Source organism: Sminthopsis crassicaudata, chromosome 1 (genome assembly GCF_048593235.1).
Source record: "Sminthopsis crassicaudata isolate SCR6 chromosome 1, ASM4859323v1, whole genome shotgun sequence".
In the NCBI taxonomy this organism is placed as follows: Eukaryota; Metazoa; Chordata; class Mammalia; order Dasyuromorphia; family Dasyuridae; genus Sminthopsis; species Sminthopsis crassicaudata.
The window spans coordinates 144,522,545-144,547,015 of NC_133617.1; the positions used below are offsets into that span (position 1 = coordinate 144,522,545).

General features: G+C 37.1%; 1 long non-coding RNA gene across 1 annotated transcript; it reads right to left on the bottom strand.

The window, feature by feature from the left end:
• Positions 1–2,062: 2,062 nt before the first annotated feature.
• On the bottom strand, positions 2,063–22,872 carry LOC141553018 (uncharacterized). The gene is made up of 2 exons (XR_012485262.1): positions 22,646–22,872; positions 2,063–2,592 (listed from the first exon to the last, which is right to left on the bottom strand). It is a non-coding gene; the product is annotated as an uncharacterized LOC141553018 (long non-coding RNA).
• Between the last annotated feature and the right edge of the window lie 1,599 nt (positions 22,873–24,471).

Here is a 24,471-nt window from a genome sequence, read left to right on the forward strand (position 1 = left end):
ATGAGTACAGAGAGAAGCATTGTACCTCTAGATTCTAGAACATGGCATAGTGCCTGGTCCATGATAGCATTTAATAAATTGCTTGCTGATTTATCTTGACTTGGCTGGACAAGATTAAAAGTTTTTTTTTTAAAATAATATCAAGCATTAGGCTAGGAGACTTTTTTTTTAAAACAATGACCTGTCCAGGCCCTCCTGTTTCCTAATTATGCTAAGCAGGTCCTTGGAACAGGTGTTGGGTCTCAGATAGATTAGGAAACATCATTTATTAGGAGTCTCATGAGCATTTTCTCTTACTAGCTATCATTTACAAATTTTGGAGGTCTTCTTTACTGTAACAATCTCTTTCTTGAGAAATACCATCAATAAATTTAATGCTTTGTTGTTTTAAGAGAAGAAAGCATAAGTCAAGGTTGTGAGGGACAGATCTTTGCTGTCAGCTTTTCTGTATCACTTTGCCATTCATCTTGCTGAGTGCTGGGATTTTGGCCACTACACTGTGTTTCCCTAGCTGACAGAAATAATTAACCAATGCAATTTTGTTTTTAAAAGAATTCTAGTAGAAAAGCTTTGCTCCTGGAGATGCTTTAAAGCTGACCAAATAATGGAGGTGCTTTCCTAAAATAGGCACAGAGAATTGAAAGACCTACCACCATTATTCCTCCTCACAAATCACAGAACACTCTAGATGGTGGATCTATAGTTAGTGTTTCCTTAGGGTTAACCTTATGAGAACTCATCTCTAAAAAACAGAGCTTTGATAGAAATTCAAATCATAGATCTATACATCTCATACCTGCACATTTATCCTATTGCCCCCTAAATCATGAGCTTTTCAGAGTCAGAGCAGATATGAGAGACCATCTAGTCCAATCCATTCATGAACTAGGGTCTCACTCTAAACATTCCAGACAAGTGGTCATATAACCTTTGACTGAAGCTTCCAATAAGGGAAAGCCTACTACATCTGAATGTTATAGTTAAAAGGCAATTTGAGATCATCTAATCAATTTTTTTAGCATTTTAATAGCTCAGTCAACTGAAACCTACAGGAGTGAAATGATTTTCAAGACCACTTGCTAAAAACATAAAAATTGCAAATACTTGCAAATGTGACAGAGACCTTGTTGATAATAGTGTCAAATGTTTTCCTTCCTAACAAGTCATATAGCTTTTGCTTGAAGAGGGTTAAGAAACTCACTTTCTTGTTAGTCAGTTTTTATTCAGTGGTATGCTGATAAGTATTTAATAATAATAATAATAATAATAATAAAAATAAATAATAAACATTTAACCAGTTCTTAAAAAATCCCAATGCTTGTGATATGTTTTTAAGTTTAATAGGCAATTATTAATATTTACTTCACTAGCTTTTTAAGTCTAGACAGACATCAAAAATATAAACCAAAGTTCTGATTTGTAGTAGTTGCCAATTTCTGAGTTGTAAATCACACCGAAAATTTAACAGCCCTGGGAAGCACAGTTTTAACTATTATTCCTATAGCATCCTATTATACCTGGTAGTTTCCTTGTTCAAGAACTAATTAATTGTGATACAAGAAATAATAAGCAGGATAGTGTCAAAAAAAAAAAAAAAACACAACAAAACCTGGGAAGACTTATATGATCTAATACAAAATGAAATGAGCAGAACTAATATACATAGTAGTATCAAAATTGCAAAATGATCAACTGTGAATGATTTAGCTATTCTGATCAATACAATGATCCAAGACAATTCTAAAGATTCCATGATGAAAAGTTTTACCTATCTCCAGAGAGGGAACTGATAGAGTCTGAGTACAAATAGAAGCATCATGGTTTTGAAACTTTAAAAAGTCTTCTTTTTTTTTTTTTTTTTTTTTGCATGATGGCATGATTTCACATATGTAATTGATATCAGATTTCCTTCTTTCTCAATAGATAGGGGATAGGCAGGAAGGAGGGAAAGAATTCAGAACTCATTGTGTTTTTAAGATGATAAAATAATTGATTTTTTTTAAAAAAAGAATTAATCAGGATTAACCCATCATCACTTCAAAGAGCAGACAAAAACTCATGGTTATATGGCCATGAAAATAGTTCTTTAGTTTAATATTGTGTAGTTAGCTCAGTAACTGCTACATCACATATGCTTAATAAACATTTATGGATTGATGGAGAGTAGTAGGCCCAGGTTTCTAGCTCCCTTCCAGAGTTTATTTTCCATTCAACTCAATAGAATCAGATTGATAAGTCTATAGTATTGCTTGAAAACAGAGTCACACTAGATGGAGGCAGTCAAGGTAACAACATTTGGAGGAGCCCTGCCTGTATTCTGAGTTTTAGTTGTAATAAGAAGCTATAAGGATGATTTCTTTCTTCTCCCCAGATGCTGGATAAAGCTGCCTCCTATGGCTGTCCCAGTCTCAGCCTGCTCCCACAGTACTCCACCTCCTCCCAAGCAGCAGAGGACAGCAGGCATCCTAAGGTTTCTGCGGATCCTCTCTTTCCATCAGAATTGATTGTGTTGCTTGTGTGATGCACAGTAATTGCAGGTTACTCTGACTCTAACTACAGTGAGAACTCAGAGGAGGCATCTGTCAGTGGAGTCTAGAAAAGAATTGTGGAAGAAAGACATGGATCATGATATTTTTATTTTGGAATTCAGTGATCCTGATTTGAGGCCATTTCATAATTAAATGGCTTCAAGCTTAGAGTACTGGTCTTGGAATCAAGAAGACACTTATTATCTGTAAATAATAAATAAAAAATAAAATAAAATAGACACAAACCGTCCACTATTCTTATGCCATTATCATAAAGATTGATTGACATATATGTGTGTGTGTGTGTGTGTGTGTGTGTGTGTATCTATATCTATATACGGATCATTGGGCAAACCTTAAAATGCTTTATAAAGTTTAGTTATTATTATTGTTGTTAAATTTCCGCTTACTTTCCATTTCTAATAGACCTCCTCTCCATTGTTCACTCCTCTGAGCCTAACCACCTACAAGTCCAGATCTTCAGAAGCCCTCTTTCTTCCCACCAGAGCCATTACACCAAAGCACTACATGTGACCACGACAACAATCTAATTTTCTGAAATATGAGTCTGAAAAGCTTAGCATACTTAATAGGAGCAGAGATAGATAAGCAGTCTTAAAACCCTTCAATATGCCATTTCCAAAAATCCATCTCTAACGAGGCATAGCTAACAAAATGTGTACGGTGATTATTTATTCTGCCAGAGATTCCCAAGGTGATAGAATCGGTTGCTTGTGAAATTTGTTGTGACAAACCATCCCTGATTATGTAAACCCTCTGCTGCGCCCAGACCAGGAGATGCTGCTATTGACTGAAGTTTCTGATCAACTATTTCTGCAAATGGTAGAATATAGATTGAAGTCAATGTCGAGTTATTAGTCACGAGTCATTACCTGGGACTGTGATCAGAGATGCTGGCTGCTGAGCTGGGGAAATGTTAAGTAGGAAAAGAGATAAAAATCCTACTGTTCACAGTGGAAAAGCAGGTGGTTGCTTCCATAGAAATGCCAAACACTAGCACCAAATTGCTGGGTATATATATATGTAAAGGTTAAAACTGAGCTTTGTTGGGCAATGGTGTTTCTCATACCTTCATGTTTTTCATATAGTTCTACCTTTGATATCCTCTGCTTCAGCTCAACTGGCCAATTCAATCCCAAATTTCCCCTCTTACAAAATGAGAGTATTTAACAATTCCTCATATTCTGGATTTTGATCTGAACATCGTGTGTTTGCATTCAGGAAATACTACGTTTCCGAAATCATTGTCGGTATATTTTTCCTCCTTACTTCCTCTGTGGGAATGATATGATCATGATTCCCATATGAATGGGAGACCAGTGAAGAGAGGCACTGGTTTTTAAAGATGGGCCATACTGGACTTGCTTAGTGCTTTAGTATTACCTAAAACTGACAGGCTTGTCTTCAGACCTTAGTCCTTCCTCTAAACCAGGTGACCTACCTAATCTCAGCGAAGGTGTTTGGAAAATTTTAATTGGCAGCTAAGTTTCAGAAAACACATTAGCAACTTTTTTCATCACATTTGTGCATACCCTTTTAAATACCAAAGATAGTTCCTCTGATCAGAGAAAAGTCCTCTATAGACCCCAGACACTTCCTGTTATTCAGGATTGCTTCTCAGAACATTTTTTTTTTCTGCAATGCTCCAATTAAGGTCAACAGCCCTCTTAATTATGTATCTTTTCCTTGAGCAATGAGGTAATGCTTCATTCATCAGGATTTTATCTCCTGGTTATGCTACTAGCAATCCCTTTGGAGTACTCCACTCACATTATCAACAAGAATAAATCGGAGAATTCAATATTACTGCAGAGTTAGCCATTTGTTAGGGCTTATTTTATTAGTCTCTTGCAGTTTGAAGCCATCAGGAAGTGGGCATAGTAACTGCCACCTGCTGACCAGGCTGACAGCCAAAAAGTCCTGAAACATCTCAAATAATCTCTGGGTGAATGGCAGCAAAGCAGTTAGCATTGCCTGAGGAATTCAAAAACAGGAGCGGATGGGGAAGTCCAAGGTGGGTCACTGTTCCTTGGAGGAATTGGTGTGGTAAAGACAATATTCTTCTCTTTCAATTTTCTCTGTCAGATAGAGAAGACCATCATTTTCTTGGAGGATTTGGTTCTGGAAGCTAGACTCTGTTCTCATTGTCTTATACAACCCAGTATTAGGGGAAATGAAGACTCTGAAAAGAGGATATTGAGTTAATTCCTTAGCTTCTAGCAAGAGAGCTGGTTAGCTACTCTTCACCTAAAAATCTCTGGAGAGACAATACCTCTACTTCCCTTGGGGGTTGTATATATTAGGGGTTTCCAGCAATAAGGTCCAAAAAGTCTTACCCCTCCTTTCCTTCTCCATGATGATGATGGTGATGTACAATAATAACAACTAACTCATGAAGTTTGCAAAGCATTTTACATATTGTACCATTTTAACCTCATAACAACCCTATTTGCAATTATTATAAGAAGGAACTGGCTGAAATTATTCCCTTAATCTGGGATTTAGATCGGATTAAAGGAAGACATTTTTGATTGAAAAGATTCGGAAGCTCAGAAATGTGTTATCAAATGAAGTAAAGGTTCTTCTCTAAGAATTTTGAAGAAAGTCTATGTGGCATTATGATTAGAAATTGACAGGAATTGACATTTTGACTCCTTGAGATACCTCCAGTCCTATGATATTGTAAAAATGCTGCCAATTTATCCTTGGGCCAAATTCGCAATTCTAGTTATAAGACCACAACCTTTTAGGCCTTCTAGTATTACTGAAATGACACTTTATAAACAGTCAGAGGGCTGGGCCCATTTAGATTCCTTCTGCTAAGCAGCTGAAATGTGTACCTTGGCCAATGAAAGAAAAGCACATTGCAAACTGAGCCTTTCCATTGACCACAATTCCAAAATCTTTTAATAAGCAAGAGAGAAATTTTACTTTGGTTGGCTGGATAGTATGATGGATGCTGAGAGCCAGATAATACTCAGGGTCTTAGATCTACCCTGACCAAAATGCACCCTTGCTTCCCAAACCCACTGTTTTTCACAGTTTAAAAAAAAAAAAAAAAAAAAAAAAAGCACTATTTCAATGCAGATAATGTTTGCCAAGGAAAATAATGGTATGTCTTCTGTAAATGGGGTGGAGCAAAATCTCAACCTCCAGGAATGGGAACGGTGTGGGACCAGCCGCAAGGATTCAGCCTGCCCAAATTCCAAAACCTTCCTGAAAGTTGGGCTTCTCCTTTATGCTTGGAGTAAAATTAGGCCTGGGGAGCCAGACAGACCCGCCTGTGGCTTTGTGAGGAAGTCTATGGTGCTAGAGTGGGGACAGGTTGAGTGAGAGTTATATAAAAGATGACAAACCTTCCACAAAGTGAGCTAGGTAAAATTTCATAGCATCTCACATCTAGAAAGAAAGGGGACTCTTCCCTTCACCCACTCCTATATCCACTTGTCTGATTTCAAGTACAGAAAATTCTGCACTTGATTTTTTTATAGACCAAGCTTCCAAGAATTGAAGTTGAAGGTCACTGAAAAGATAATGGAGAGGCATATGGCAGACACGAGCAGACCTCAATCTAATACCAACAAAGAATTATATTGGAAAAGATATAAAATGGATGGTAGCTGAGAAATGTCTGGAAGGAAAAAGATGTGGGTAAATCTTGAAGAATTCACTGCTATCCAAACAATAATGAGAAATTTAGAGGACAGCTCCCCATATGTTGGATGTATCTCTGAAAATTTTATGAAAGGACATGGACAAGAGTTATACAAGAGGAGGAGTGGTTGTAACTAGACTGACATCTCACTGTTATAAAAGGTACCCAAATCAGTGATTACACAGAACCAGCAAAATACTGACATATACCAGAGGTGGCTAAGTGGATAGAACATTAGACCTGGAGTCAAGAAGACTCATTTTCCTGAGTTCAAATCTAGCTTCAGACACTCATTAGTTCTGAGCCTAGGCAAGTCACCTAACTCTGTTTGCCTCAATTTTCTAATTTGTAAAATGAGCTTAGAGAAGGAAATGATGAACCACTTCAGTATCTTTGCCAGGAAAACTCCAGAGTCACAAAGAATCAGACATGACTAGAATGATTAAACAACAAATATAGACCAATACACATTTCAATGGAGTGATGAATCGGAGATAGTGTAGTATACTAGAAAGATTATTAAATTTAAAGTTAAAGGAGTATGGATAGAGTCTTGATCTAGGACTTCAATGGCACAAGGAAATCTCCTTTGAAGATACTGGCCGCTAATGCATTTTCCCTGAAACTCAGATAGGAAAGAGTATCACCAAGACTATTCATTATAATTAATCATTATAATTTGGTATTTTATTTATATTCTTATAGTCATATATATTATACTTTCTTTATTTCATATCACTTTATACAAATTAATTTTTCTTAAAGCTTGTCATATTTATTGCTTCTTACCATGCAGTAATATTCTGTTATATCTGTGTATTAAAACTTATTTTAGCATTCCATAATCTAAGGATACCTCTTTAATTTCCAGTTTTTTATTTTGTTTGTTTTGGGGAATCATGTTTTAGAATCAGCAAGGGAGTCATGCTGAGAATATTTTGTTGCATATCAAACCTTTCCACTATTGACCTTCTTGTGATATTTGCCCTATTCTACCAATACAAGGTAGTGTATTCATTTTCATTTTCTATTACATAATAGGTGCCACGTAAATGTTATCTATTCTTATTAATGAACAATAAAGAAAAAAGAATAAGACCAAATATATAATATATGCCTATACGCCTATATGTATATAATATATTACATACATATCATGCACATAAAACTTATGTGAATAAGTGTATGTATGTATGTATTTGTGGTTGTATACAAAAATGTACATATATATATATATATTTTTATACACACAAATATATAATTTATGTTTATAAATAAATGTACTGGCAATGTATCCACAGATTTCCCCAGTCTATAGACAATCCCAAGTCCAGGAGGAGTTAAAAGGAGTGGCCAGGATGGGAAAAAGATGGAAACACACACCCTTTGAAGATCAATTGTAAAAACTAGGGATGTTTTCTTTGGGGGAAAAAAAAGACTTCCAGGGGAAATCATATGGAGAGGTACTGAACCTGTGATTTCATTTAAATAGGGAATATCCAAGTGAGAAAACTCTAGTACTAATGCAGTTCAACATGTTCTCTGCTATTTTCAATCTGAGAATTGCTTAGAACACTGAGAGGTTGAGTGATTTGCCCAGAGTCACGCAGCATGTACATGTCAGAGGTGTGGCTGGTACAAAACCAGGACTCTAACCATTTTACCACACTGCTTCTCTTTTTAAGATTTAGAGTGGGAGAATCTGGATTCAAATCTGGGATCAAGCACTCACTGCATATATGACCTTGGACATTTAATTTTTTGGGGGGAGGTCAATGTTGAAGGATATAAGCTGTTGTCCTAGAATTTCTGGGCTTGGATTTCCTGGAGACTAGGAAAAACTGTGGTTACATTGCCAGTGCCTTTATTTATAAACATAAATTATATACATGTGTGTATACATTTATATGTTTATATATACAATTACATGCATATATATCCCTATTTATGTATACTGTATGCATTTAATATATTATATAGTATATACACATAGATGTATATGTATATATGTAATATATTTGGTTTTGTTATTTTTTCTTTATTGGCCATGACTGATAGTAGTAATAGCTAACATGTACATGACATCTATTATGTAGTAAACACTATCTTAAATGTTTTGAATCTAAAGATTTTGAATCTAAAGATTTTGAATCTACACTTCTTTCCACTGTGACACCTTGCTGCCTAAAGAACTGCATACAAAACATGCTTATGGGGTTGATTTCATTATCACCTATGCTCATGCTCCATTAAAATGCAGCAGGGGAAACAAAGAGAGCAGAATTGACCCCTGGGTTGAGTGAAAACCAAGAGAGAAATAGGATAAATGGACATGGACCATACCTCCTAGATTAAGGAAAATAACACATCTACCTAGAAAGTAGCAAATCTAGGCATGGAGATAGCATTCTATGTAACAGAGAGAATGTGACATTTCTTCTAAGTGCCCTCTAGTGTTGAGTAAAACTCATAACCACCAGGGTAAGGAAGTGATAACCAATTCCTGATGCTTAACTATGAATAACATCCAGGTTAATGGGAATCCGAACACTTTGGTGGTTAGATTAGTAATTACCAAACACTTTTAGGATAACTACTCTTAGGTTTCTTACTAGGTGCTAAATCAGTACTTAACAATTCTCTGGCTTAGAGTTCACACCTTTAGTTCACACCTCTAAGGAGCCAATCCCCTTCTCAAGAGAGGGGCTCCATCTGGATTACACTGACCTACCTGCAAAATGCAGGTGTCTTCAGAGCCCCATAAAGCCAAATACATTGATAACATGAAAATGACTCAAAGCAAGAGATAGGATTCCAACTAACAATTATATTCCAAGGGGGAAGGCACGTAATAAATGATAGGTTGGATCTGGATTTGTTATTTCATCAAGGTAAAGAGCTCCCAGGGAAGAAATTCTTTTTACCAATGCAGATGATCATCTATACTGTACCATACAATTCCACAGCCATTAAGAGTCAGAGGCACTATTTGAACCCAGGTGTTCCTGAGCAGCTAGGTGGTATAGTGGATAGAGTGCCAGGCTTGAAGCCAGGAAAACCTGAGTTCCAATGCTCAATCAGAAATGTATTCATTGTATGATTCTCAGAAATAAACTTAACTTCTCTCAGACTCAGTTTCCTCTTCTGTAAATGACATGAAAAATTATGTATAAAGCATTTTGCAAACTTTAAAATGCCATGAAGATGCCCAACTATTATTGTTATTTTTGACTATGAATTTAAGTTTATTTCCAGAGAGAGGAAATCATTTGGATAAAGTAGCATAATAAGGAGTGAACTAAAGGTGTGAACTCTGAGCTAGAGAATTGTTAAGTACCGATTTAGCACCTAGTAAGGAACCTAACAAACTACCAAGGATATTGTTGAGATACAAAGAAGGAGGAGGTTGATACCGGTTCACAGATAAGTAAATATGAGACAATTTGGAATAAGGGAGATCAAACAGAAAAGGCTTCCTTTCCATTGAAGATGGCACAAGAGCTTAGCTAAAGGAGATAAGCCCCAACATAAAAGCGACTATGTGAATGAAAATGAGAAAAATGGGAGAGATATTGCATAGGCACAATGAAAAAGACTTGGCAATGGAGTAGATTTGGAGGAATGGGAAGAGAAAGTAGGCCTCTGGATTTGAAAATTTGGTGGACTGGAAGGATGATATTATACCATACAGACCCAGGGGAATTAAGAAAAAAGATAAATAGGGGAGAGCAGGGGAGCTAATGAAGGGAAATACTATATTTGAGGTACTAATGGGATATCCAATTAGAAATGTCCATCATGTAGTTTATTTTGTAGGACTAAAGTTCAGGAGAGATATTCAGGCTGAATGTATAGATTTAAGAATCATCTATTTAAGGTAAAAACTGAACCCACAATGGCAGACTAGATCATTGGAAGAGAGAAAATATACATAGATGAAAAGTTGATCTGGGATAGATCCTTAGAGGACATTCATACTTAGGGGCCAGGAGATGAATGATGATTCAACAAAAGCAATTGAACAATGGTCAAACAAGGCAGCAGAAGAGCTAGGGAGTGAAGTCATTAGTTTAAAGAAGAGAAAGCATGGTGACAAAGGGTGATTAACAACATTAAAATTTGTAGGGAAGTGATAGAAAATTAGGACAAAGAAAAGGCCACTGTATTTAATACTTTAAAAATTGTTGGTAACCTTGAATCAAGAAGTTACAGTTAAGAAGTTAGACCAGCAGCCAGAATGAAAGTCAGAGTTTAAAAATATATAAATATTCTACAGAAAAAAAAAAATTTGTCTTATTGTAGATTACTTAATGGCTTGTGTATTTTTATCTGATGAATAGAATGCAAAGTTCTCAGGTTGGTATTTAAAACCCTTCATAATCTAGCTCCAGTTCACAACAGCAGTCTTATTTCTCTTATTCCCTCTCAAGAACTGGACATTCCAGTCAAGTTGGACTGATAGCTCTTTTCTGAACTCAATATTCCACCTTGCATTCAAATATATCATTTCCCATCCCTAGAATCTACTCCCTGCTCTTTTCATGGAAGCTCAAAATGCCGTAGTGGGAAGAGTCAGGGGAACCATAGCGTCTCTAATACTTATTAACTTAATTTTACCTTTCTAAATCTAATTTTCCTAATATGTAAAATGGAGATAACAATGTTACCAAACTTCAAAGGACTGTTGTAAGGATCAAATTATATAAACTATGGAAAATACTTCTTGAAACCTAAAATGCTATATAAATGTTATTATGATCTTTGCCTCTTATAATCTTACCTTTCAGTTATTAGTACTCCTTCCTTTAATACTTGCTTTTACTTCCAGGGGTTTGCTAATGAAAGTCCATCTTTAAATTTTCAGTGTGAGCATTTACACCTGTAAACTAGCAAATGCTACAAATCAGATCTTGACTCATTAATTTCTTGCTTGTCTGAACTAAAGAAAATGAGGAAGAAAATGTAAATAATGCAGTTTAATTTTAAAAGTGTATTTCGCATACATTTTTCCCCTGTAGAGCCAATTGTTAAACATTTACCAGTCTGCTTCTAGTTACTCCTGGTGTCTATGTTGTCTCTCTTCAGTAGAATATAAGCTCCTTAAGGGCAAAGACTAAGAGTTGGGCTTGATTGAGGGAGAGGGTCTTTGTCAAAAAAAAAAAACAACCCTCCAAATGGAGTCAGGAAGAGATAGATGCAAATGAAAGGACAGAACAACAACAAAAGAGTTCCTAGTCAAATAAATTAGGGAGTCACTGTAGAAATGTAGACTACATACATACAGGAGAGTATGGTAGAATGCCTACATTTAAGTTCTCTCTTTGACCATATTGGTTGTATGACTCTGGGCAAATCACACTTAGCAAATCAGTGCTATAGGCAACTCAGTTTTTCCAAGTGCAGAGAGAATCCCTTTCAGACACTGGTATGAAACAGTATTTACTTATCTTCCTACATGTTGTACTTCTCCAATAAAACATAATTTCCTTTAGGGCAGGAACTATTTAAATGTTTGTCTTTGTATATATAGTGCCTAGCATAACATAGGTGCTTAATGTTTGTTCATGGCTAGATTGGTTTATGGAACTGGTGCCTTATCTTTGATTCCAATATCTCTACATAATCAGCAATTGTCCTAATGTTTTACATGACCCAACCATGATTCCTTGGGAAAAAACCAACCACAACACAACCCAAATAATTTCTTATCCAGCGCACACACACACACACACACACACACACACACACACAGAAAAATAAATTCCACAGAGTTCAAAATGGCACATTGTGGCCCAGACCAAGCTTCCAATGTTGGCTCGCCTGCCAAGTGATTTCATCCTCTGGTGGAGATCTTTTAACCTCCCTTCTCTCTCCCACTCCAATACACACGAGGCTCTTTTGTTGTGAAAGTCAGCTGTTGCTAAAGAGAAATACCCCTAGGGTAAAATCCACCCTTAGCTGACAGTTGACTCTCACTTTGGAGCCCTGCTGAAGGGACTTCAGTTGTGTCCTTATATGGGAGTTGAATTCTCTGAGCAAGGCTGATGTCAGGAGAGGAGAGAGAGCCTGTCAACAATGACAGTAGTTCTTAGTCTGCTTCCAGGGTCAGATTTTTTGCAGCTTGAATAAGGGGGGTGTTTTCTCCCTGGAGTAAGACCTTGGGATGAGACTGGTGGTTGCCGTACACAGTGATAGTTATAATGTTGGTCATCCCCGGACAGTGCACTCTGCTCAGAGGTTCATCTATGTGGGCAGTTGCCTTTGGTCTTCTCCATTAGGAATGAAGAGAAAATCTTTAAATGCCACAGTCTCAGGAATTATAGATACCTTGGCTAAAATAACTCCTTAAGGGACCAAGAAAAATCCTAATTTGTTTACAAAATGCACAGACTGGCCCTGGGACTCAAGTCTTTGAAGAAAGGTGTTCAAGAGACTCCGAAGACATGTTTAAATCAGTCCACGTTTAACCCATGTAGGCGACAGTTTACCAAGCAAAATTTTAAAAGCTGATTTTATGCAGGAAACTTCCAGTGTCTTCAGTAACATTTCCATACAAATAGTGGCACCACACAGATGACTAAATTAAGATGTACTCTCTGGCTCTAGCAACGGTGTCATTTAAAACAATTACTGTGTGATTTCCCTTTCACATAGTCACAGAAGCCATGCTGAAAGGATTTAATGCAATTTATTGTGTTGGAGCTTAAGCAGAGACCTATTTTGCTAGGCTTGAAAAACAAAGCTGACCAATTTTGCTCCTCCTTTATCCGAGGTGTGATGGATCCAGGTTGGGAAACGGTGACCTCCAGCTTTCTGGGAAATAACTCTGCAGTTAAGTGGATGCATTTCCCTTGATGCAGCTGAAAACAAAACCCTGTGCCAGGAGAGTGCTAATCCCCTTTGATGTGCCTGCAACTGATTTTCTGTTTCAAAAAGGGAAGCACAGGGAACTTGGGGCAAGACCAAGAACGGTTTGAAATCAACAGAGCAGAGAAACCTGTCTTGACCAATAAGCCCCAGAATTCTCTTCTTTCACAAGCTACTTTCTCAGGTAAACTTGTGGTTTCACAATGATCTTCCCACCTTACTCCCTCCCCCAGGATAAGGTGAAGTCTGAAAATGCAGCATTATTGATTTCTGGGATTTGTGTCAAACAGCAGGATTTCTACACAGTAGCTTTAGGACCTGTGGTCCCCAGGGCTCCCTCCTCAGGCACTGATTAGGGCAAAACTAGAAATTTCCTCAAGTGGGTAGCTCAGTAAAAAAAGGACTACATTGAGATAAAAGAGGTCTTAGACTCGGGTCTTGGCTTTATGTCACCACTTATTTTAGCTCCCTCATCTCTAAGCGAGGATTATAGCCTTTTCTGGGGTTCTCTTGATAGATATTGAAGTATTTTGCCATTTCCTTCTCCAGCTCATTTTATAGATGTGGAAATTGAAACAAATAGGGTTGAGTGACTTGGCCAGGGTCACACAACTAGTGAGTCTCTGAGGCCATATTCGAATTCAGGAAGATGATCTGCCCTGGGGGTTAGACTGCATAATCTGGCAATTCAGTAAAGTGAGAAGAGTTTGGACTAAGGAAGACCTGAATTCAATTCCTCCCTCAAACACTTAATAAGTCATCCCCGGCAAGCCACTTGTAAAATCTCTCAAAGCAAAGTGAAAAAGTTCAACTCAGTGATTTTTGAAGTTCCCTTTCAGTGCTAGATTTATGACCCTTTCATCTACAGCCCCTTTTCCTCTCTGACAGTGTCTCTGCTATCTTTTTTCTTTTCTGTGGGTTTTGATACATCCAATTTGTCAATAAATCCATTCAAACTGCTACACTATAAAATCCAGTTTGGAGCATCTCTAGTTAGATTCAGAAACCCATAAAATTACAGATTCAGAGTTGGATTCCAAATTATAGATCATTTAGTCCAACACATTAATTAGAGATAAGAAAATTGAGGCATAGAAAAGGTAAGTGATTTACCCAGCATTCAAGCAATTCAGTCATTAATATGCCTCTCTTTGGTTGCAACCCACTGAGGTGTTCACCAGATTTATCCACCAGGGCCAAGTTGAGGCAAATTTAATACCATCACAAAGACAACACTCAAAAATCTGAAGATAACTATCCTTGTCTATAAGGCTTATAATCTTGTCTATAAATCCTTTTTTTGCTTTTCCAGGTAAATCTCAAATTTATTTCTTTTGCTCAGTCTTCATATAACAAGATTTTGAGTCTCCTCCTTATCCTTGCCACCAACCTCTAGATGAACTCCTGATCATCAGAAATCTCTTCCATAATGTGGAGTTCAAAACTGAGTACAAAATTTTAAATATCATTCCAAACACTTTGTTTCTATTAGTGAAGCCAGAAATTACATGAGTTCTTTAGAGTACCAAAGCAATCAACCAGCATGCATTTATTAACTTCCTCCTAATGCCTGCCAGCCATTGTGCTAGATGATACACAAATACAGAAAATAAAATTAATCTTTCTCTCAATTTTTATGTCTCAATAGGAGAAAGTATATATTTTTCTCTCTATTTCTCTACTTCCAAATATATATTTGATAACACACATATATGTATATACATATATTATATACCTTGTATATATATTATGTATATGTGTGTAATATTCATAAAATGTATGCATATGATACATAATATTTACATAATATATGGAAAACATCAATTATATAAAATTAATAAATCTATATGTGTCTATATAAAGTGAATAAATATACACAATGTGCTATTTATATTTAACATATGAATATAAACATGTTATAAATATAGAAATAATATATAAAAGAAATATAAGCATGTTACAGAAATAAATACATATGTACTTTTGGGTCTCTAGATAACACATATGTTTATAAAGTATATACACACATATTATTAAATAAAAGGTATAATATGAGGAAGAGTGCTAGTAGTTGTGAGGGATTGGGAGATGGGGTGCAGGAAGCATTCCATGCCAAAAATGTCTAAGCTGCAGCTTCAAGGAAGAGGTAAGGGAGGAGTTTGTGCCAGGCATGGGAGGGAAGGAAGTAGTTAGTTAACCTTCTAGTTAGGCAATCAATAAGTGCCAAGCACTATGATAAGTGCTAAAAATGCAAAACGGCAACTGACAGTTTTTGCTCCCAAGGAACTCATAGTCTGACAGAGGAAATAACATGCAAACTATGTACACAAACAAGATACAGACAGGAGGAATGAGTAAATGAATAAAATATTTATTAAACCTCTACTACATGCAAAATACTGTGTTAAGTGCTGAAAATTGGAGACAGAAAAGTAAGACACTCCCTTCTCTCACAGAGCCCATTTTCTAACAAATTTGAAATGCTCAGTAGAAGAAAGGTAATAAATATCAAATAAAAATCAAGAAAGATTTCTCATAGAAGATGGAATTTTAACAGAGACTTGAAGGAAGCTAGAGAAGCTAAGAGGCAAAAATGAGGAGTGAGAGAATTCCAGACATAGAGGACAGTCAATGAAAATTCTCAGAGTTGGAAATTGGAGTGTCTTATGTGAGGAAGACAAGCAAAGATGCCAGTGTTCCTACCTGAAGAGTTTGTGGAGATGAATAAGATATAAAAAGGTAGGATGGGCAGCTTGTGAAGTACATTGAAGGGTGAACAGATGATGTTATATTTAATCCTGGAAGTGATGGGAAGCCACTGGAATTTATTGAATTGGGACTGGCAAGGTCGGACCTGTGCTTTAGAAAGATTAATTTGATATTTAAGTGGAAGATGGATTGGAGTGAGTGGAGAATTAAGGCAGGGAGAACAAACAAAAGGCTATTGCAATGGTCCAGGAATGAAGTGATGAGGGTTGTCCCAGGACCATGGCAGTGTCAGGTGAGAAAAAAGGAGGTATATATATGAGATATCACAAAGATCAGGGCTTGGCCACAGATTGGTCATAAGGGAAAAGGTGAGAAACAGTGAGAAAGCAAGAATGATACATAGATTGAGAGCCAAGGTAACAGGAAGAACAATGGTGCCATCAGCACTCACAAGGAAGAAAGATAATGAATTCAGTTATGGATATTAAATTTAAGGTATTTACCAGTTATCCACTTTGAAATGCCCAATAGCCATTTGGAGATACAAATTTAGAAGGTAGAACAAAGGTTAAGGCTGGACAAGTAGATTTGAGAATCATCAGCATAGAGAAGATGATTGAATCCATGAGAATTGATAAGTTCATGAGTTAAATAATATAGAGCTTTAGTCAGCCATCTACCCAATGGACCACCTACTTGGAACTAAGAATATTTTTTACATTCTAAAGTAAAGTTTTATTGTATCTAAAAACATTAAAATTTTCTAGATACAAATATAAAAACAGGTAAAAGGAGGGATATGGCTCTCTAGCCAGGAGTTTGCTGACCATTATTCTTGTTCATCCCTCATTCTCAAAGAGGACCACTGATATCACAAGGATGATCCTTAGAAAGGAGTACTCAGGGCAGAGTCCTGAAAGACATCCACCTTTGCTTGGGTAAAGGTCCAGCAAGGGAGACCAAGAAATGGCCAGATGAATAAAAGAAAAGCCAAGAAAGAGTAATTTTATGGAATAAAGAGAACAGTGTACCAAGGATTGTTCTAGAGAGGTCAAGAAGGATAAGAGGGAGGGAAAAACCATTAGATTTGACAATTAATAGTCATTGGTAACTTTGGAGAGAGGACTTTTTATTGAATGATTAGAAACTAGACCATAGAATTCTCAGAAAAGATTGTAAGGACAGGAAGTGGGGATAATCAGTAGTAGATGATTTTCTTAAGAAGTTTAACAATAAAAGGGAAGAGAGATATAGGTTAATGGCACCTAGGACTTGACAGATCAAGAAAAAGTTTTTTGAGAATGAAAAGAGATTTGTAGGCAATAGGGAAGTAGCCAGTAAACTGGGAGAGATTATGGTGAAAGTGTAAGGATAATAGAAGAGGAAATCTGGCTCTGTATGGAATGAGATTATTTGTATATGTAGAAAGGTAGCCTTGACAAGGGCTACCTTTTTATGAGACAGGGGTAAAAGAGGAGACAACAGAAAGAATCTAGGTGATGTGAGATGAAGAAGGGGGGAGAAGAGGAAGTTCTTAGAAAATGGCGTCAATTTTTTTTTCAGTAAAATATGAGGCAAAGTTTTCAATTAAAAGTGTGGGGGGAGAAAGAATCATGGGTTGTAGGTTAGAGGAGGGAGAAAAAAAGATTTGTAAGAATTGCTGTGGCAAGTAAGTTAATCGGGGCATGTAAAAGTATTGTCTTGCTAGAGTGAGAAATGTAATATAAACTTGTGGTGGACTCAGTCAACATGGCATCCATTTCATGACTTCCTTTAGTGCCATTCAGTGTCATGAAAGTAGCAAAGGATAGGGGGAATAATCCAAGACTGAGGCAGAACAAGATCCTCAATAGGACAAGGAGGCAAAGTATTCAAAAGAAAAGAACAGCATAGATTTGAACTGGTTCACCAAGGGATCAAGATAGGAAAGGAAGTATAGCTTTTCAGGGGTGATGACTTAGGAAAGAAGGATCAAGAGAGGGAAGTGAAGAAAGTGTAACCTTACTGGGGTCTTGGCTTAAGAAAGAACTGAGGGGTCAAAACATTAGAAGTCATAGAATGAACAAGAGTTTGAATTTTCAAGGCAGAAGAAAAAGAAGAATAACAGACTGTGATTGGATAAGGGAATTTTAGCGTTCTGAACATAGAAGTAGCTCATTTGTGGATGATGGCAAAATCAAGGATATGACCATCTTTGGGCATGTGGCTGAAGTATCTTGGAAGAGTAAGTCATGGGAAATTAGTAAGGTGGAGAATTTTGAGGTTAGGGTATTTGAGGGAATATCAATTTGTATATCAACTCCCTTAGAATGTGAGTAGGGAGTGGGAAAGAAACTCTGTGACCCAGAAAGAACAGAATGTCCTAAAAGTCAACAGACTACAGCTGCCAGAATTTTTTGAGGAATAGTAGATATGGATAGAATGAACTTCAATAAAAAAGAGGTCATTAAGTGATAGTGACTGGGGTAGAAGCTGGAAGTGGTAACAGGGAACAAAGACTATTTCAACTTTCCTACCTCAACTGGTAAAATCAGGGAATGAGTGAAAGTAGAGCTAGTGCTGGAAAGGGAGGTCAGGGTGGTTCTGTCATCAGGAGGAAGTAATTTTTTCAGTGAGAGTGAAAGGACTGAAGGAGTAAGAAAGGAAAAGATTTAAGATGAAAGGAAGTTTGTTACTTAGGGAGTGTTCCAAAGGCCACAGTGGAAGGGATTGGTAGCCTTAGAGTAGGGATCATTAATGAGGGAAAGAGTTGGGTTGAGGAAAACCCAAATAAAGATCAGATTGTAGGAGATGGAAAATGGAAAAAGAGGGGGGTAGATTCAGAATCATTGTGATGGGAAGAGTATAACTCAAAGAGAGCTTATTAATCAATAATTCAATTAGGTTATCAACATCCCTAAGAGTTTGGTTTCAAGATAGAGTACTCTAATGACCTTTGGCAGTTCAGGTGAAGGGACCAAGGGAGAAAACTGAAAGAATATGTTTCTTCCAAAAAAAGAATATTGTTTCTTTTCTTCCCATAAGGCAAGAGACCTGGCATGATGGAATGATGTTTCTCACTTTACTTCAAGGGCAACATCCTGGTGCATTCTAGAATAGCATGTCTTTTCCTCCTTTGAAAGGCAGGAGATCTGATGTGATGCCATATATCCTTTGGGCTATCTTGCTTAATACAGGAATGAGGGAACTCATTTGAATTCTCTTACTCCACACTTCATATTTTAAGAAAAGTTTTACTAAGAGATATATATTTACTTTAATGATAGAGCAAGGACAGAAATACAAACATTTCTCTCAAACAGCTGGGAATTCATTCTCCCCTCTGCTACCTTGGTCCCTGGAGAGAGAGTGAATTTAGATAACATAGCATTTGCTCACCAAATCCACTTCCAAATGTAGTATGTTTTAGTCTGTATCTCTGCTACTGTTGGACAGGGATAAGCAGATACCTTGATATTTTCTTCCTCATTAACTGGCTTCCCAAACCCAGCAGATTCTAGCTCCAATTTCTTACTATAAAAGTTTCAAACTAAGTCATTTCTATTCAGGGTCAATCAGATTAAGTACAAATCAGACTAATGAATTTTTTTCTGAACCATGTACTTTCCGATATGAACACTGCTCTCAGTTCAATATTACTATTGCTCTCCAAGTCCTAGTTTGTTTTTTACCATGGTGTAGGGGATGGAGGGCTGGGTTTGAAGTCAGACAACATGGGTTCAAATCCTCACTATTTTTTTTTACAGCCATGGACAACCACTCTATTCCTCAGTCTTCTTATCTGTAAAATGAATGGGTTGGATTAGATGGCTTCTGAAAATCCTTTTAGTTCTTAATTGATGATCCCATGATCATAAATTTCTAATCCCTCTACAGAATTCTCAGGAAGTTGAATTTTTTCATTTAAGCTGTATACCAAACAACCCATCCTTATCATACTTTCGCAATCTTGTCATATTTCACTCATTTACTGAGGTAGGATTTGACTCGGAAACTTGTCAGGAAAAATTAAGGAAGCTTAAATTAAGGAAGCTTCTTTCAAAAAAGAAATTTTTGAGGCAAATGCCTGCAAAACAAAAAAGATCCAAATCCTTGACTTTATTCCCTCCTAATCCCCCACTGGCTATTATGTGACTAATATAACTTTAAATCCCTTTAAAATAAGAGTTCTTAGATCTATTAGTAAGTATATATGAACAACATTTGATTCTGAGCTGCCTTAACATCTCACATTTTATGTAGAATATTTTAGATAATCATAAATGTACAAATATTGCTTGAGTCCCTCACCAGTATTTTTTCAACCAACAGACTTAGCAGGAGTCAGAAGACAAATAGCAAAGCATTTATTTAAAACAAAACTGAACAGTGAATATCAAAGGGAAATCAAGTGCTATAATCATTTCCTATCCTTCCTAAATAAAGTGTGATAATCTCCCATCCACTATCAGTGTTGCTGGAATAGGTAACATTCCTCAAACAACTCTCAATTTAGGCAAGGAAACATTGATTCTTATCCGGAAGACCCTATCGTGGCAATCTCCCAAACGAGGTAAATTGGGAAACAGGTGGGTTTCGGGGAAGGACCAGGGAGGGAAGGCTTGGTTGAGCTTGAACCTTCATCTGCTGTGGGGGGTCATGCTGCCCCTCTATGTAAAGAATCTTTCTGGGGATGGATCCTTAGGGAAAGAGCATGAAACCCTGAGTCTCGTTGTTTTCCACCCCATCTCTATGTATATAATCCCTCCTGGTCTCCAAAATTGCTATTCATTGCTTCTTTGCGACCTATTGCTGTCATTCTGCTGGAGCTGCCTCTATTACATCTTTTTCTGAGAAAGAAGGAGAATGTAATCACTCTTTTCTAATTGCCTTCTGCCATACTGGGGATGGGAGTGAGAATGGTATCAATATATTTCCAGAGTTATAATTTATTTTTAAATTATTCAAGCCTACCACACTAAATGGACATTTCAGGTGCCTTTTAATACCCTTTCCCATTACAGTGATCCTTTCCCCAGCATATCAAGTCTTCTATCCCTCTTCCTCTTAATCCCTTGGCCATGTCAGCTGAGTTCACATAAGTTATCTGGAAGCCTCTATAAATACAAAGGAGTTAGTCAGCTAACTGGTAGAGAAAGGCAGAGCTCATCAATCAGTTTACAAATTATTCAGGGTTTAATATGTCAGGCACAGAGCTAGGCACTAGGGATATACAAAGACAAAAAATGAAATGATCCCTGCCCGCAGGGAGCAAGTTAATGACTTTTGCCCTTCATTTCTGCCTTTATTGTAAAGATTCCTGTCACTCTTGCATGTGTATTTTAACATTAGACATAATACATGACTGGGCAAGCTTCATTACTCCAAACTCTCATTAATCGGGCAGATATAACACTAACGAGTTATGACTATTGACTATTAGACCATAAATATCAGGGAATGGGAAGCCAATGACAGCTGGGTGCTTTATGGAGTTTCCTTATCAAAAATAAAATACTAATGCTACCTTAGATTTATAGAGCTATTCTTCCGAGGAGCTCAATGCTCTGCATATAGATTGTCTCATTTCAATCTTACAATATCCCAGTGAGGAGGAAGAGGGCAAATACTATTATCCCTATTCAGAGTTGGGGGGAAATGAGATACAGAGAGGCTAAGTCAGCACACATACTAAGGCAGCAGCAGCATGAGCCAGCAGCCCATAAGGTAAGAGTGGCAAGGTCAGATTGCACATACTGGTCTTTTGACTCTGGGTTTCATGCTCTTTCCCTAAGGATCCATGTCCAGAAAGAATCTTTACATAGAGGGTAATATGACTCCTAATAGTAGATGAAGGCTCAAGCCCAGCCAAGCCTTCCCTACTTGATGCTTCCCCACAACCCACCTGTTTCCCCCATTTACACATTGATCTATTGCTACTCTTCCTCCAGTTCCTGGTCTGCTGTGTACAGAGTGCTTATAGCTCTTGGAACATATTTGGCTGGATCCAAGGAGAAAAGGAGCAGTATTAAGATACCAAATCACATACAAAAGTCTTCACTACTAATTATGTTGGAATATTGTCAGGTCTCACCATGTTTATCCATCCCAGTATTTTGGGAAATTACACAGGATGTTTATGTCCAGATAAAAGGTTCCCATCAAATTAGACTCCCACCCTACATCTGTTATGGTAAGAACAATTTATTCCAGTATCCTAGGTATATTATCTGAAGTGTTACTTCAATGTCAACTACAGGTACTATGTATCAAAAAAAACAGTACCTCCTCTCAAGGTGTTTACACTCTCTTAAGGGAAAATAATACCAACTTGGTACTCTAGGAGATAGAGTTAGAATGATTTCATATGTATCTAATAAATAGGTTATAGATAAATAATATTATTACCTAAATATAGATAATAATAGGTAGATATAAATATAGATATGCACAAACATACACATACAAACACATATATGTATTGTGTGTGTACAAATATACATAGATATATAATTACTACTTGGTAGAGTCACACAAGAGAACGATGGCATCAATGATCCTGCTCTTGCTACCAAGCTCAGATAACTTTCATACTCTTAAGTTGAGAGCATTCTCTTGATGTCAGGCCAATAGACAGAGACTTCAAGTGTTATAAAACTATTCCCACTCTCTGAAAGAGCAAGAGTTACTCCAGAGATCATTGAGCATTTTTAGCTCTACCCAACCCTGGTCTAGAGCATCAGTGTGGGTATATGTAATCTGCAGTAAATGTATTAATGAGCAAAGTTCAAATAAGAATAAATTATTCCTAAAACACAAACCAAAAAGTTTAAACAATTTCTAGAAGTGTTATTCACAATAAGGAACAAACAAGGAAAAAAAATACCAATTAAATAGTTGATATCGCCTTAGGAATGGGTCCAGGTCATTCATATTCAAGATTAATTGAGTTCAAAAATCACATTTCATCTGAGTCACAGTGGTTCTCTCTCTCTCTTTTTTTGCCTCTGTTTTCACCTTTCTCTGTGTGAGCCAATAAAAATACCCAGCATTCTCCAAGTCACAGAAGATATATTTTTGTTCATTAATCACCAAGCAGAGGTTAGGACATAAACAAATCAGTATTATTTATACTGAAAGTGGCAAACACCCCATTCAAAGGCATTCATTTCCTCCCTGAGCATGTGCTACCTGGATCAGAGCAAAACAAATATGTATTTTTTCTTCCTTTTAAGGAGATGTCACCTCATTGCCAAACCTCAAGCATAACAGGCCCAAATAGAAGGGAATGTTTCTCATGTGCAACAGGGAGGCCATTTAGATTTAAAAGCCTCCATTCTGTGCTGCCTAAATAGGGGTTTCATATTAAACTGACTTTGGAAAGCCTTTACTGTCTTGCAAATCTTTTCTTCAAGAGAAAATTCCATCACAATTGGCATTACAATGGTCTCTTCCATAATTCCATCTTGCCAAGTGGCCCAAAACTCTAACCTAGAGAAAATATTTCCCAAAGCTTATTTCCTGGGCAGCCATTAGGGAAGAAATAGGAGCCCCAGGGATGAGGCTGGGAAGGAATCACTCTTATCTTTTCTCAAGCCTGGTCTTACTGTGTAATAAGAGATAAGTTGCTTACTCTCTTCGAGGCTTGGGTTTCTTTTAGAGTCTATAAGATGGATTTGGCCCTCCTCCTTTTTCTCTCTGGAATTTGGTCAGAGTTAATTCATTTGGATTTGGTGCTTTTCTGGGATCTCTGTGGAAATAATGAATCCAAATAACAGTCTCCAGGAAAACTTGAAATTTAGACATAACAAAGTTAACCTTTGGGATGAAGAAAATTAATGTGAATAGTGAAATTTTGAAGGGCTGAGGACAGGAACCACTCATTCCTATATTGGGGAAAAGTTGATGTCCTCATCAACCATAATCCCAAGGGGCTTCTAAGGTTTGGACTTTCTGGTTAGCAAAACTCCCTCCCAAGACCACCTAAGGTCTGTAAGCAGGTTGTGAGTTGGTAAAGAGGCTATGGCTCAACATAACCATTACCTTCTTCCTTTTTGCCTTTTTGTGATTTCCCTGACTGAGGAGACTTCCTACATAGAGGTGGAAGGAGGTAGCTGTCAGATTTTGCCCATTAGTATCCAAATAGAGCCTGAGTCCAGAAATCTGTGCTAATCTCTCTGCTGAACACTTTTCTATGGCCAGATTCCAGAAGATGATCAATGAAGGTGAAGCATTAAAAGCTCTTTTTATTCTCCTCTCATCAGCAGACCTGGAGCTGAGCTGATGGTTTCAAAGTAATTTCCATATTGAATAGACTATTTATACTGGTTGATAGGCAATTGTTTAAATCATTTCATGCATGAATGTTTGGTCTTCCCAACTGGAATGTAGCATTTTCTATTTTCATATCCAACCAAGGCAGAACTTATCCACCACTGGAAATTGTATCCTTCAAGATCCAACTCAAATGCCTTTTCATTTCACTTCAATTCAATTTATTAAGAGCCTTCTCTGTGAAATAAAATATGTCAGCCAGGTGCTTGGGGGCACTCTATCCCTGTCCTCACTGAGCTTACTGAGCAGTGGGAAGATATGGCAGATGCATGTATAACTGTAATGCACAGGATTACATAGCAAGTCTTTAGAGATATGCAGGAGAACATTCTATGTGAGATCTGCAAGTGGGGATTGAAGAAATGTCTTTTACAATCT